Source organism: Colobus angolensis, unplaced genomic scaffold, assembly GCF_000951035.1.
Source record: "Colobus angolensis palliatus isolate OR3802 unplaced genomic scaffold, Cang.pa_1.0 Scaffold160, whole genome shotgun sequence".
Taxonomy (NCBI): domain Eukaryota; kingdom Metazoa; phylum Chordata; class Mammalia; order Primates; family Cercopithecidae; genus Colobus; species Colobus angolensis.
In genome coordinates this window covers 671,813-685,398 of record NW_012114711.1, presented here as the reverse complement: position 1 = coordinate 685,398, position 13,586 = coordinate 671,813, and positions in this window count along the sequence as shown.

Here is a 13,586-nt window from a genome sequence, read left to right as displayed (position 1 = left end):
TGGGCATTCTACCCACTCTTCTACCCTAGAAACTGAATAATAAAGACCATGTATTAAGTACTTCCTTGGGTCCAGGCTATGTGCCTAGACCGACTGATTGATTGATTGATTGGTTGATTTTTTGAGATGGAACCTTGCTCTATCGCCCAGGCTGGAGTACAGTGGTGCGATCTCAGCTCAATGCAACCTCTGCCTCCCAGGTTCAAGCAATTCTCCTACCTCAGCCTTCCAAGTAGCTGGGATTACAGGCGTGTGCCACCATGCCTCACTAATTTTTGTATTTTTGGTAGAGACAGGGTTTCATTATGTTGGCCGGGCTGGTCTTGAACTCCTGACCTCAAATGATCCGCCCACCTCAGCCTCCCAAAGTGCTGGGATTACAGGCTTGAGTCATAGTTCCTGGCCTGTGCCTGGATTTATGATCTATGTGCTTTATGTAAATGCTTGAGTCTTTATAATCACCCTTTGAGGGAGGTGCTCCTTCCCTCCCTCCTTTCTTTCCTTCCTTCTTTCATTCATCAAATATTTATTGAGCATTTATTATGTGTCAGGCACTATTCTAGGGTCTGGAGACAAAGTGGTGAACAAGACGAATTTCATCCCTGCCTTTGTGAAGCTTACATTCTAGTTCATGTGCAATTAAGCAAATGAGTTAGATGGCTTTAAGTAGCAATCAGTGTTATGAAGAAAATAAAAGAGGAAGGTGGAAGAGAGAGCTTGTGCTCTGCTCAATTTAGAATGAGTGGTCAGGGAAGGCCCCGCTGAGCTGATTGCTGATTGTCACCAAGGATTCAGCAGAAAAGATACAGGAGCGAGCTCTCCTGCAGAGGGAATAAGCGGGGGGCAGAGTCCCAAGATGGGAGCACCTTGGGCACGTGCAGGCGGAGAATAAAGGCCAGCAAGCTGGAACAGAGGAAGCAGGTGGGTGGGGAGTGGAGTCCACATGGCAGGGAAGGAAGCTGGGGTAAGCATGGAGGGCTTTGCGGCCATGGGGAAAGCCCCTGGAGTATTAGGCAGGAGAAGCTGGGATCTGACTCTGTGTTTACACCACTGCTTTGGGGGCTGGCTAGGGAAGAGGTTGAAAGGGCCGCGACAGGATATGGAAGGAAGGAAACTGGCCAGGAAGCTGCTGCTGACCTCAGGGTATGGTTCTCCCTCTCCATCCTGGCTCAGGCACAGACAGGCTCAGAGGAGTGTTGGAAGTGAAGCTCACTGCCCCACCCAACTCCACCACTTGGTAATAGAACTTAAGGAACTGAGTATTTTTCAAGGGGTTCTGGTCACAGTGGTGGTCCAGATGGAAGTTCGGAAGTAGGAGTCTAGACGTAGCGGGTGGGCTCACTGACAGATTGAAGGTGTAGGAGAAAAAGAAGAGAGACATCAAGGATAGTGGGTCAATAGAGGCCTGAGCAGCTCGTGGGGTGATGGTCCCCATTTTCCAAACAAGAAAATGGAGGCCCAGAGAGGTTGAATACCCTGACTGAGATCCCGCAGGAAGGAGCAAAGTCAAGACTCCAGCACAGGACTCTGTCTTTGAAATCTGATCTCTGACTTGTGCTTTCACAACTCATTGATATGCGCCTAGACCATGGTGAGCATTGCACCTGGGGGACAAACCCAGCACGTTTCCTCCCCCAGACATCACAGTGGCTTCTCAGGCTCTTTTAGGCCCTCTTCCCCTTCCTGAGGGTATAGCGCCCTCACAAGAGTACACGTACAGCCGGGCACAGTGGCTCACGCCTGTAATCCCAGCACTTTGGGAGGCTGAGCTGGGCAGGTCACTTGAGGTCAGGAGTTCGAGACCAGCCTTGCCAACATGGTGAAACCCCATCTCTACTAAAAATGTAAAAATTAGTCCGGGCGTGGTGGCTCACGCCTGTAATCCTAGCACTTTGGGAGGCCGAGGTGGGCGAATTGCCTGAGCTCAGGAGGTCGAGACCAGCCTGGGCAACATGGCAAAACTCCATCTCTACTAAAAATACAAAGAAAAATTCGCCAGGCATGGTGGTGCACACCTGTAATCCCAGCTACTCAGGAGGCCGAGGCATAAGAATCACTTGAACCCATGAGGTGGAGGTTGCAGTGAGCCGAGATCGTGCCACTGCACTCCAGCCTGGGTGACAGAGCAAGATTCTGTCTCCAAAAGAAAAATAAATAAATAAAAATACAAATACAAAAATAACAATACAAAAATTAGCCGAGCATGGTGACGTGTACCTGTAATCCCAGCTACTAAGACTGAGGCAGGAGAATCGCTTGAACCTGGGAGGTGGAGGTTGCAGTGAGCCGAGATTGTGCCACTGCACTCTAACCTGGGCAACAGAGTGAGACTGTCTCAAAAAGAAAAAGAAAAAAAAAGCATGTTCTTTTTTATTTCAGGGCTTTGCCATTTTGAAATGAGGAGAATACACATACCATTGCTTTTCCTTTTACTGATTTTATTTTCAATCATTTGTTTGTGTCTGTTGTCTATACAATAGGAGTTTACTAAATAATGTTGATTGACTAAATGTGCTAATGCATGCTGTGATGTTTGTTTAATGGTATGAAGCGGTAGAAAGTTTTCATTCATTCATTCATTCCTGAATACTATCCCTGATGTTATGCTGCACGTTAGGGGCTCAGAGAAGAACGAAAATAAACCTCTGCCCTCAAACAGCTTCTAATCCTGTTAGGTGTGAGTGGAGTGAGCGTGTGTGAGTGCCAAATATGAGGGACAGGTGTGTAAATAAATACTTTCAATACGATGTGTGTACAAATTTTGTTGAGTACATAAAAGAGGGACATTGGACTCTTGGGGAAGTTGGGAAGGTATGGATTTTATTAGAGATGGCTTCAGGGAAAGCATCACATTCAAGCTCAGACGCAAGGGACAAGGGGAAGAATCCTCTAAGAACAGAGTGGAAAACTGAAGGGGATTGTGTTGGGAGGCACATTTTCCACCTTTGTAGCCCCTTCTCCAAGTTAAGAAGGTTGGGATAGGTGGGAACAGCTCGGGGAGGTGAGTGGGAAGAGGAGATTACTGACATATCCCCAAATTCTGCGGCTTGGAGAACTTTGGGATTCCTGTAGCCAGTTTCTGGGTTGTGGAGGTTCCCTGGTCCATATTTCTGGTACTGATGACTGTTGATAAGGTATTGATGACTATGGCAGACACGGGCTGTTTTTTCCCCAGCATCCTTTCTCCATTCTTTTGGCAGCAGCCCTCATGCTTCTATAGGATCATCCCTTTTCCAGTCTCAGTCCTTGTGGTATAGCAGAGGGTCAAACTCTGCCCCCATTGGGAGATTCCATTCCCTTGGCCATAGTAGCTGTGTGATCCACACCATGCCAATCAGGGCCCAAAAGACTCAATGCTAGGATTTTCATTTGAATTACTGAAGCAGTACAATCCTGCTTTTCTGCTGGATATGATGCTGGATGGAGTGTGGTCCAAGGAGCTGTTGGCAGCCACTTGGCAACTACATGAGGCTTAGAATGAGGCCAACATCAAGCAAGTACTGTCAAGACACAGAGAAGGAAGCTGGTTCCTGGTGACACCCTTTGAGCCCTGAATTAATGGATACCTGAAGCCAGCCTTATCCTAGGACACGAGCTAACAGATTGTCTTTTTAGCTTTAGCAAGTCTGAGTTGGATTTCCTTTAGTTTGTACCGGGCAAAATCTCAACTAATACCATGGCCAACCCTGTGAGATGTCATTGCTTCAGGAAAACCTTTTCTTTTTCTCCTAGAAACTTCGGTCTTAGAATGTAGAGGAGGGATGAAAGTGGGAGTTTTAGGCATGATGGCCAGGAATACAATTAAGAGGGGCAGAACATATTTGCCCCTGATTTTCTATTGCTGGTGCTATTCTCACTGATGTCAGTCACCTTAGTGTCACTTAATGGAAGGATTTACTGCAGTGATAAATTTCCATGGAAAGAGTTTTGTTATTTCAGCACAAATTTTTGTTGTTAGTGGTGGGGACTTTTTATAGTTCTGTTTTTACAAATCAAAAGTAATGGTTAAAGTAGTCACTGCATTAGAGACTATTTCAATTTCAAAGGATCCTAGAAGTCACATAGTTCAACCTCATTAAGCCTCTGGTTCTTCAACAGTAAAACTGAAATCATCAGAATATGCACCTCATGGGAGCATGCACTGTCATGTATGTTAAACTCTAATATAGACTTGTATTTACAACTCAATAGAAATAGCTTACTTCCAATAATTTGGGTAATGGGAAATCATCATCTCATTTTAGAGGATCTAAGTAGTACTTCTTTACAAATTTATATATTTTAAATATGTAAATAGTTTCACGGTTGTCGTTGGGCCTCAGTTTCCCCATTTGTAAAAGGGAGGTAATAATGGTACCTCATTCATAAGGTGGTTGTTGAGGATTAAGTGAATAAAGCCCAATGCTCCCCCGACCCAGTCACTCTCTACTTTTTTTGACCCTGCTCAGTGTCTGAGAGGCTGATCTGACTCAGGTGGGTTGTGGTCACGGGGCTCCACTGCCCTCTGGTTCTGGTAGGTTTCAGCCTATGAAAAACATGAGGCTGGAGCAGGAGAGCAGTGACTCTGCTAGGGTCAGTGTGAGCTGGCCATGTCTTGTCACCAAAGGCCCTAGCTCCTTCTGTGCAGCCCTCTCCAAAAGCCCTGGTAAAGGCTCTGTCTCTTTGTTGCTTCAGTCCCAGAGGTTGTCAGCCCCACTGTCACCTGTGTTTTCTCTACATCTCACCCACACCTTTGCAAATGGTCTCTCTATTGAGCTGTTCTCAAAGCTCCCAATTCGAGTGCACCCTCTGCTTCTGCTGGCCGCTGACTGATTTGCTCCCTTGACAAGACCCAGGACAGTACCTGGAACATACTCAATGCAGTCCCTACTGTGGTTATTATGTTATCTATAAAGCAAAAAATCACATGCATGATGGATGTGTGGTTCGACCATCAATTTCATAGTTCGAGGTCTTCTTTTCTTAATCAGATGTTGTGGTTTTACTTTCATGAATTAGGAATGGCTTTGATGAATGACTGACCCTCCCATTGAAGTGCCTCAGGAAAGAATGGGTTATGGGCACAATCTCCAATGCCCAGTCATCACATTACACTCTTAGTCCTCCAGTATTCTTATCTCCCCTTATCATAACCCTCAAGACTCAACTATAACCCAGGAGGTTTCCCACTTGTGCTAATGTAAATTAAGCAAACTCAGATATACCCTTTTGGTAGGGTCCATGGAAGTTGTAGACTGAAAGTCTGTGTTTCCCCTAAGTTCATACATTGCAGTCCTGACCTCCAAAATGGTGATATTTGGATGTGGGGCCTTTGGTGGTTAGGTTTATTTTATTTATTTGTTTGGTTTTTTTGAGACAGTCTCTCACTTTGTGGCTGGAGTGCAGTGGTGCAATCATAGCTCACTGCAACCTTGACCTCCCTGGGCTCAGGTGATCCTCCCGTCTCAGCCTCCCAAGTAGCTGGGACCACAGGCATAGTGCCACCACACCTGGCTAATTTTGAATTTTTTGATAGAGATGGGGTTTGCCATGTTGCCCAGGCTGGTCTCAAACTCCTAGGCTCAAGCAATCTTCCTGCCTTGGCTTCCCAGAGTTCTGGGATTACAGGCATGAGCCACTGTGCCCAACCGTGGTTAGATTTAGATGAGGTCATGAGAGTGGGGTCCCCCTGATGCAATGAGTGTCCTTTTACGAATAGGAAAAGGGAGCAGAGTTCTTTCCCTTTCTCTCCACCACGTGAGCACACAGTGAGAAGGTGACTATCTGTAGGCCAGGAAGAGACGTCTCATCAGGGAACCAAATGGGCCAGCACCCTGGTCTTGGACTTCGCAGTCTTAAGAACTGTGAGAAATAAATATCTGTTGCCTAAGCCACCCAGTCTATGGTATTTTGTTATAACAGCCCGAGCTGACTAAGATGATGTAAATATTTCATGTGCATAAGAACAACGCGAACTCTTCTGCCCTAAGAGCTCACTGTGGGCCAGGTGCTGTGTGCTAAGCACTCTGCATGAATGATCTCATTCAATGACCACAGTAACATGTATGACTACTTGTATTAGGAATTGCCTTTAGTTTTTAGAAAGAAACCAGGAATAACAATGATTTAAAAGATAATTTTTCTCACACACACAAAAAGCCGGGAGCTTGGTAGCCATGGGCTTAATAGTAGCTCTGTGGTCATCACAGTCTCCGGCTCTTTTTCTTTTTTAGTGCAGGTGTTCCATCTTCAAGGTTACCTCATGGTCCAATGTGGCTGCCGTAGCTCCAGCCATTATCTCTACATTTCTGACTATGAAGGAAGAGAGGGAGGCCAAAAAAATTGTTTTAAGTGCCAGCTCAACAAATCCCCCTTTATTACACTTTCCCAGAAACCCCACCCAACAACTCCACTTACATCTTATGGGCCAGAGATTGCTCGCATGGCCATACCTAGCCACGAGGTGGGCTGGTTAAGATAGTCTCTTAGCCAGGCTCACTGCAGTGCTTAGTAATGCCAAGGCTCTTTTCCTTAAAAAAAAAAAGGGAAATTAAGATGAGGCAGGTGGTTTCTGCCATAGGCCTGCTGTTGTCCTTGTTTTACCAATGAGCAACGTGAGGCTCTGAGAGTCAGGCGTCTTGCCTGAGACTACATCAATAGTAAGACGGACGCTGCATTTGGATGGACATCTGCCTGACTCCAGTCTTTATTCACTAATGATAACGTTTGCCTAAGAAAAAAGGCAGGAAGCGAAGTAGGCAGCCACACGTGAGCTCACATGTTTCCAATGCTGCTTGACGGGCACCCGCTGAATGGGCCAGAGTTTTAATCCACCTGGCTTACATGCAAAACTGACTCACAGAAGGCTTTCCAGAGGGCACTCTCACATCGATGGAGGACTCTCTTAACACGCTGGCTTGTCTCTCGTTCCTACAGTAGACTGTAGGCTTGTCTCTCGTTCCTACAGTAGACTGTAGGCGTTGAGTGGGCTGTCATGGGCACCGTTTTATGCCCAGTAGCCAGCACGGTGCCTCGCACATCACAGGCACTCAATAACTGTTTGTTGAATCCATGAAGGGAGTGAATGAGTGAGTCAACTAATGAACTTGGATATGGCTGACAGTCATGAAAGCCAGCCAACTTATTTTTCTTGGATGGCATTTACCACCAGCTGACCAATTGTGTTGAAACCATCCCTGAAGAGGTAAAATTTCACTGAGAAAACCACCCATTGTCAACCATGAGTCCCAGGAGTCTCTCTCTGTGAAAAATAGCATGTGTGGCCCCCATGAGACCTTTTTTTTTTTTTTTTCCCTGCTAGATTTTCTGAATATCCTTTTTTTTCTGACTGGCCTATAAAATGCATTGAGAAATTATGCTAATGCTAGTATCTCTCCAACCAAGTCCTACTGAGGATTGAATCTATTTTTCAAAGACAAAACTGAGTTTTAATTTAGTGCCCCCTTGACATTTTCCCTTTCAAGCACATGAAGGATGCTTCTGCGGAGGGAGAGGTCTTGGGAAATCTTTCACGGATGGCTACGCTTCACGCCTGGGTGGAGTAACCCTCAGCACGCCAGCTTTCAATTAGAAGTAAATAAATGGAGACAGCTTTGCAGTGTGCCCGATACTCTGAAAGATCAACCCCGGGCCTCGGGGCTGCCTTTCTCCCACTGCAGCTAAAAATGTTCATTTACATTTTTTTTGGTGTTTTCTGAGCAGCTTTAATGTGCCAGGTTTAACCTTTAAGGCCCTCTCCCCTTCTTTCTGCTGCTTCTCCCCCAACTCCGGGCTTTGAGGATGCCACAAGCCTTGAAGCTCTTGCAGGAAACAGCTGGACCCCCTCTCCACACAAGTGGATTTTGAACTGAATTCTTTAGATGGAGGTTTGGCTCTTGTAGAATCATGTAAAGGAGTCTTTCATCTCCCCCTCTGGAGATTGTCATTCTGTTTGCAATAAGGGCAGCTGGGGATGTCTGTCCTTTCCCCATTTCATCCTAAGGCTGAGGTGGATTTGGGGGGCTTGGGTTAGGATTGGGGATAGGGGATGTCTGGGGAGGGACTCCTTTCTGCGCCATTCCTCCACATTTGGAGACCCAAGGGGAAGACCTTGGCATCATTTCAAGATTCTTCTATTAGGGAACTATATCCATTAGTTATTGCTGCATAGCAAATGACTTCAAAACTTGATAGCTTAAAACATCATTTACTCACCTTTAGCTCACAATTTTGTAGGTCAGCAATTTGGCCAGCCTCAACGGGGCAGTCTTTTGGGTCTGTGCTGGGCTGGTCTCAGATGGGCATGAACAGCTGCCAGGTTGGCTTGCAATGGTCTCAGCTGCGATGACTGGGGCTGTCGCCATCCAGCAGGCCATCCTGCTCTCGCACAATGAGAGCTGGGCTGAGATGGCTGAGGTTGTCACTGTCCAGCAGGCCAACCTGGGCTTGCTCACTTGGTGGTGGAAGGGTTCCAAGAGCAAGCACAGAAGAGCACGAAGTCTCTGGAGGTGTCAGCTGAGAATTGGCGCCATGTCACTTTTGCTGCATTCTATCAGTCAAAGCAAGTCACAAGGCCCACCCCAATTCTGGGAGTAGAGAAAATGGCTCTACCTCTTGATGGGAAAAGCTGCAATGCATTTTGGCAATTTTTGCAATCAATAACAAGGAGTGATTTTCCAAATCTGCTTCTCAAGGCCTAGGGCTTCCATGGAAAAGCCACAGGGGCCACTGTAGGTTCAAGATTAAAGTTTGGGCTGTCCTCTTACACCTTTAACCCAAGGAACTCACTTTTATCTGCAGAATATATTGAACTTCCAAGTAAGATCTCATTTGAACAAAGGTTGCCATGGTTAAAAGACATTGAATACCAATTAGTGAGAAGTAATTGTCAGGCTCTCCCTACCTGCTTCTGACCTCTGTGACTCATAGAATTGCACTTCCTGTTTTCTGATAAAAGAGAACTAGTGCCAAGAAATAGGAAGATTCTGGCCTTGCTCATTCACTCGTCAGTCTCTGCATCTCCAGTCCTCATACAATCTTAGTATTCTAGGCTGCATAAAGAAGTGGAAGACAGTAATGGATAGAAGAGTGCAGACTAAAGCCAGGCTTTCAGGGTTCAGACCTCAGCTTCCTCAGTTGCAGTGTGGTCATAGGAAGGTTACTTAACCTCTCTAAGCCACAGCTTCTACATCTATAAAATGGGGTGAGAATATCTGTTGCCTGGATTAAAAAAAGATAATTTGTCCAGCATAAAAATTACTCAAATCATGTTTACTAATTTTATGATGTAGTCTTCAAGTTCCCTTAACATTCTAACAGATTATGTTACCTATGAAATTATGGTGGGCAGTGCCAGTTTCCAGTTGCTAGGTGTTCTGGTTTGGGATTTTTTTAGGAAGGCATTTAACAAAACAAGCCTCTGCTCACTGGCCTGCCACCAAATGGTAAAATTCATCTCTTTGAGATTCATTCCTTTGGCTGAGTACATTAAGGTGTTCTTATTTGTTAATACTTAGTTTGAATAGGTTTATTAGATCATTTTCTCCCATGAATATTAAGCTGAACCCTAGGCAATGAGCAATGTGAACTTTGATGGAATGTTTTTCAGAGGAAGGGAAGATGACGTATGGGAGAGGAGAGAAGATAGTTTGGGCTGGCCATGGCAGAGTTAGGGGGCGAGGAGCAAGGAGGTTGGTGCCTGAATGAAGGAGGGGACCCCTTACGCTTCTGGGAGAAGTGCCAAGAGGCACTTGGCATGCTTTCCTGCTGTGCCTGGGGATGAGAGTCTTTGTATCTGGTGCACAAGGAAGGAAAGTGCATCCTCCAGCTTCGCCCATCACGATTCTGAAACCCTTTCAGGTACCCCAGTCTGTGCGGGAATATTTAAAGCCACCATGATTGCGATTTGCTATTTGACAGGAAGAAACTCTTCGCCCCTGTATGAGAGAAGAGCAGGTATTTTCCTAAGCTCCCCTGGGGCACGTTTTGGTGTCTCAGGGAGAATCTGCACCCTCACCCCACCTTCCTTTGGCAATGAGCAGGTCATCCATCAAGTTGGTCCTGCCCAACAGGATCTTCCAGATCTCTCAGCAGAGGCTTCCAATCCACTAGGCCTAGGCAAACAGGCTCCAGCTTGCCAAGGCCATGGGCCTGATGGGAAGGGCAGGGCAAAATGGCCCCAGCCTGACTTTTCAGATGCTGCATGCAGACTGGCGTGCACTGAGGAGCAGTGCCTCCTCTTGGGATGACAAGAGGTGGCCAGGGGGTGTGTGTGCCTGGATTCCACAGGCATCAGCAAACACCTGGCTTCCTTTGTATCAGGAAGAGGTGCATCTGGCTCTCAGCCAGCTGTCTATATGGAAATATTCCACCCCTCTTTCAAAATTGCATTTTCATATCAAAGATAACCTGGGAACTATGAGGCCCTTATTGGAGGGAGGCTTTGTTTTTCAGGATTTGCCTTAGCATTTTTTTTTTCTTATCTAGCAAATTCTCCTAAAATATTTTAGAGTTGTACTTTTTTGGTTTTGTTTTTTGGAATGTCTATCATTTGTATTAAACAAGTCAACTGTGGGTGCTCACCATGGAGAAATCTGAGGAATAACAGATAAGTAAAAGTTTTGTTTACAGTGAAAATTGCTTATAAATAATTTTTATTAAATTATCTATTTTTGTTTTTTCATCATTTTCTGTTGAGAGCATATCCTATCATATATTTACAGAATTCCCTATGTTTGGGAATTTAGGGGTCTTTATAGGCTCCCTGCCCCTGCAAAAATCCCCGTGAGATGAAGCCCCAGTTGCTGGCAGTGGTAGCGGGGCGATAACTCACTCTTTATTAACTGCCTGCTCTTGCCTGTCTCATTTCTCCACTTCCTTACTCATTTCTGTTTCACCTCCCAAATAAACCACCTGCACTGAGATCCTGGTCTCAAGGGCTGCTCCTCAGGAAACCCAAACCAATGCAGCTATCTACTATTTTTGAGTGTACAGTCATGTGCCACAAGACGACTTTTCAGCCAATGATAGACTGCATATACAATGGTGGTCTCCTAAAATTATAATAGAGCTGAAAAGTTTCTGTCACCTAGTGATGTCTTGATGGTCCTGACCCTGCACAGGCCTAGGCTAATATGTATGTTTGTGTCTTTGGTTTTTTGTTTGTTTTTGGTTTTTTGTTTGTTTGTTTGTCTTTTTGAGACAAGGTCTTGCTCTGTCACCCAGGGTGGAGGACAGTGAAGCAATCGTGGCCCACTGCAGCCTCAGACTTCTGGCCTCAAGTGATCCTCCCACCTCAGTCTTCCCAGTAGCTGGAACGACATACCGGAGCCACCATACCCAGCTAATTTTTAAATTGTTTTTTGTAGAGACCAAGGTCTCACTATATGGTACAGGCTGGTTTCAACCTCCTGGCCTCAAGCGATCCTCTCACCTTGGCTTCTCAAAGTGCTGGGATTATAGGTGTTAGCCACCATGCCTGGCTCTTTTTTCTTTTGTAGGGAGTGGGGTCTCAGTATGTTGCCCAGGCTCATCTTGAACTCCTGGCCTCAAGTGATCCTCCTACCTCACCCTCTCAAGAAATGTTTAAAGAGTTAAAAAATAATGATAATTTTTAAATAGAAAAGAGCTTATAGAATAAGAATACAAAGAAAGAAAATATTTTTGTACAGTTGAAAAATGTGTTTGTGTTTTGTTTTTTGAGACAGAGTCTCACTCTGTCACCCAGGCTGGAGTGCAGTGACACAATCTCTGTTCACTATAGCCTCCGCCTCCTGGGTTCAAGTGATCCTCGTGCCTCAGCCTCCCAAGTAGCTGGGACTACAGGCATGCACCCACACACCCAGCTAATTTTTGTATTTTTAAATAGAGACGAGGTTTTGCCATGTTGGCCAGGCTGGTCTCGAACTCCTGGGCTCAAGCGATCACCCACCTCAGCCTCCCAACGTGCTGAGATTACAGGCGTGAGCCACCATGCCTGGCCTGTGTTTGTGTTTGAAGTGTTATTATAAAAGAGTCAAAAAGCTATAAAAAAATTAAAAAGTTTATGAAGTTGAAAAGTTACAGTAAGCTAAGGTTAATTATTGAAGAAAGAAAAGTATATTTTAAAATAAATTTGGTGTAGCCTAAGTGTACAGTGTCTATAAAGTCTACCATAGGGTACAGTAATGTCCTAGACCTCCACGTTCACTCACCACTCACTCAGTGACTCACCCAGAACACCTTCCAGTCCTGCAAGCTCCATTCATGGTAAGTGCCCTGTACAGGTGTATCATTTATTATCTCTTACACAGTGTTTTTTACTATACTTTTTCTGTGTTTAGCTGCACAAATACTTACCACTGTGTTACAACTGCCTACGGTGTTCAGGACAGTTACGTGCTGTACAAGTTGGTAGCCTAGGAGCGACAGGCTACACCATCTAGCCTAGGTGTGTAGCAGGCTCTCCCACCTAGGTTTGTGTTAATGCACTCTGAGATGCTTGTACAATGATGAAATTGCCCAATGATGCATTTCTCAGAGCATAGCCTTTTCGTGAAGTGATGCATGACTGTGCACTATGTCTCCCTTGACCAACTTCAGACTCGCATACAGCTTTTCAGGAGCTCTCTTGCCTAATGTGGATTACTCAGAGGTTGGGGCTTTCCTGATTCACTTAGGCTACGTTTGGGTGTGCCACCTGGGTTTGGCAACTTAACCTTCGGCCTCCAAGTTTCTCATCCTATGCTAGACTTTCCCCAAGGCCTCCTTGTTACTAATGGCCAATGCTTGGCCATTAGTAACGACCAACCTCCTGTAACCTACTGCCATTACTAATGGCCAGCCCTAACCCTAACTAACCCTCCTTTTCCTCCTTGTCACTTAGCCCCTGAGTTAATCCTCTCCTACAATTCTACTATCTCTTCTTTGTTTTTGTCTTATCAAAAAATCTTTAGCAGCCTTAGCCTGAAAGCAGGAGGCCCCAGGCCATAGTGTGATCTAGGTGAAGGGTTTCTTTGGGGATTCTTTTTACCCAGCTCTGAAAACTCTGCTTTTTCTTGTAATCTTCCCTGGAGAGAATTTTTTTTTTCTATTAGGTTGTCCTCTGAGGTGATGTCTTCTCCTGGAAGAGAGAAAAATAGTTTTCTTTGCAAAGCAGTGACATATATTCTTTAACTTTGCTTTCTCCTCCACCTCCCAAAACTTGCCAGTTTCATGGTCCAAAGTTCCGGACCCCTGACAAAGCATGCACCCACTTACAGATGGAATACATGAGCATTGGCCCAGGGCCTGATGCTGTCCTCGCTGAAGGACATTTGTAATCTGGTGACCTTAGTCTAAAGACATGAGCTTAAAGGTGGGAATATGGGGCACTGTGGCGGGACATGTTTGTAGTGACCTTTCAGGAAACAACATTCACATTTTGACAGGAGGATGCCTTGGCTAGCTTTCTCCCTTCCTTCTTTCTTTCCTTCCTTTCTTCCTTCCTTCCTTCTTTCCTTCCTTCCTTCCCTCCTTCCTCCCTCCCTCCCTTCCTCCCTCCTTTCCTTCTTTCTTCCCTCCCTCCCTCCTTCCTGTTTCCCCCTTCCCTTCCCTTCCTTTCTCCCTCTCCCCCTTCCCCCTCTCCCTCC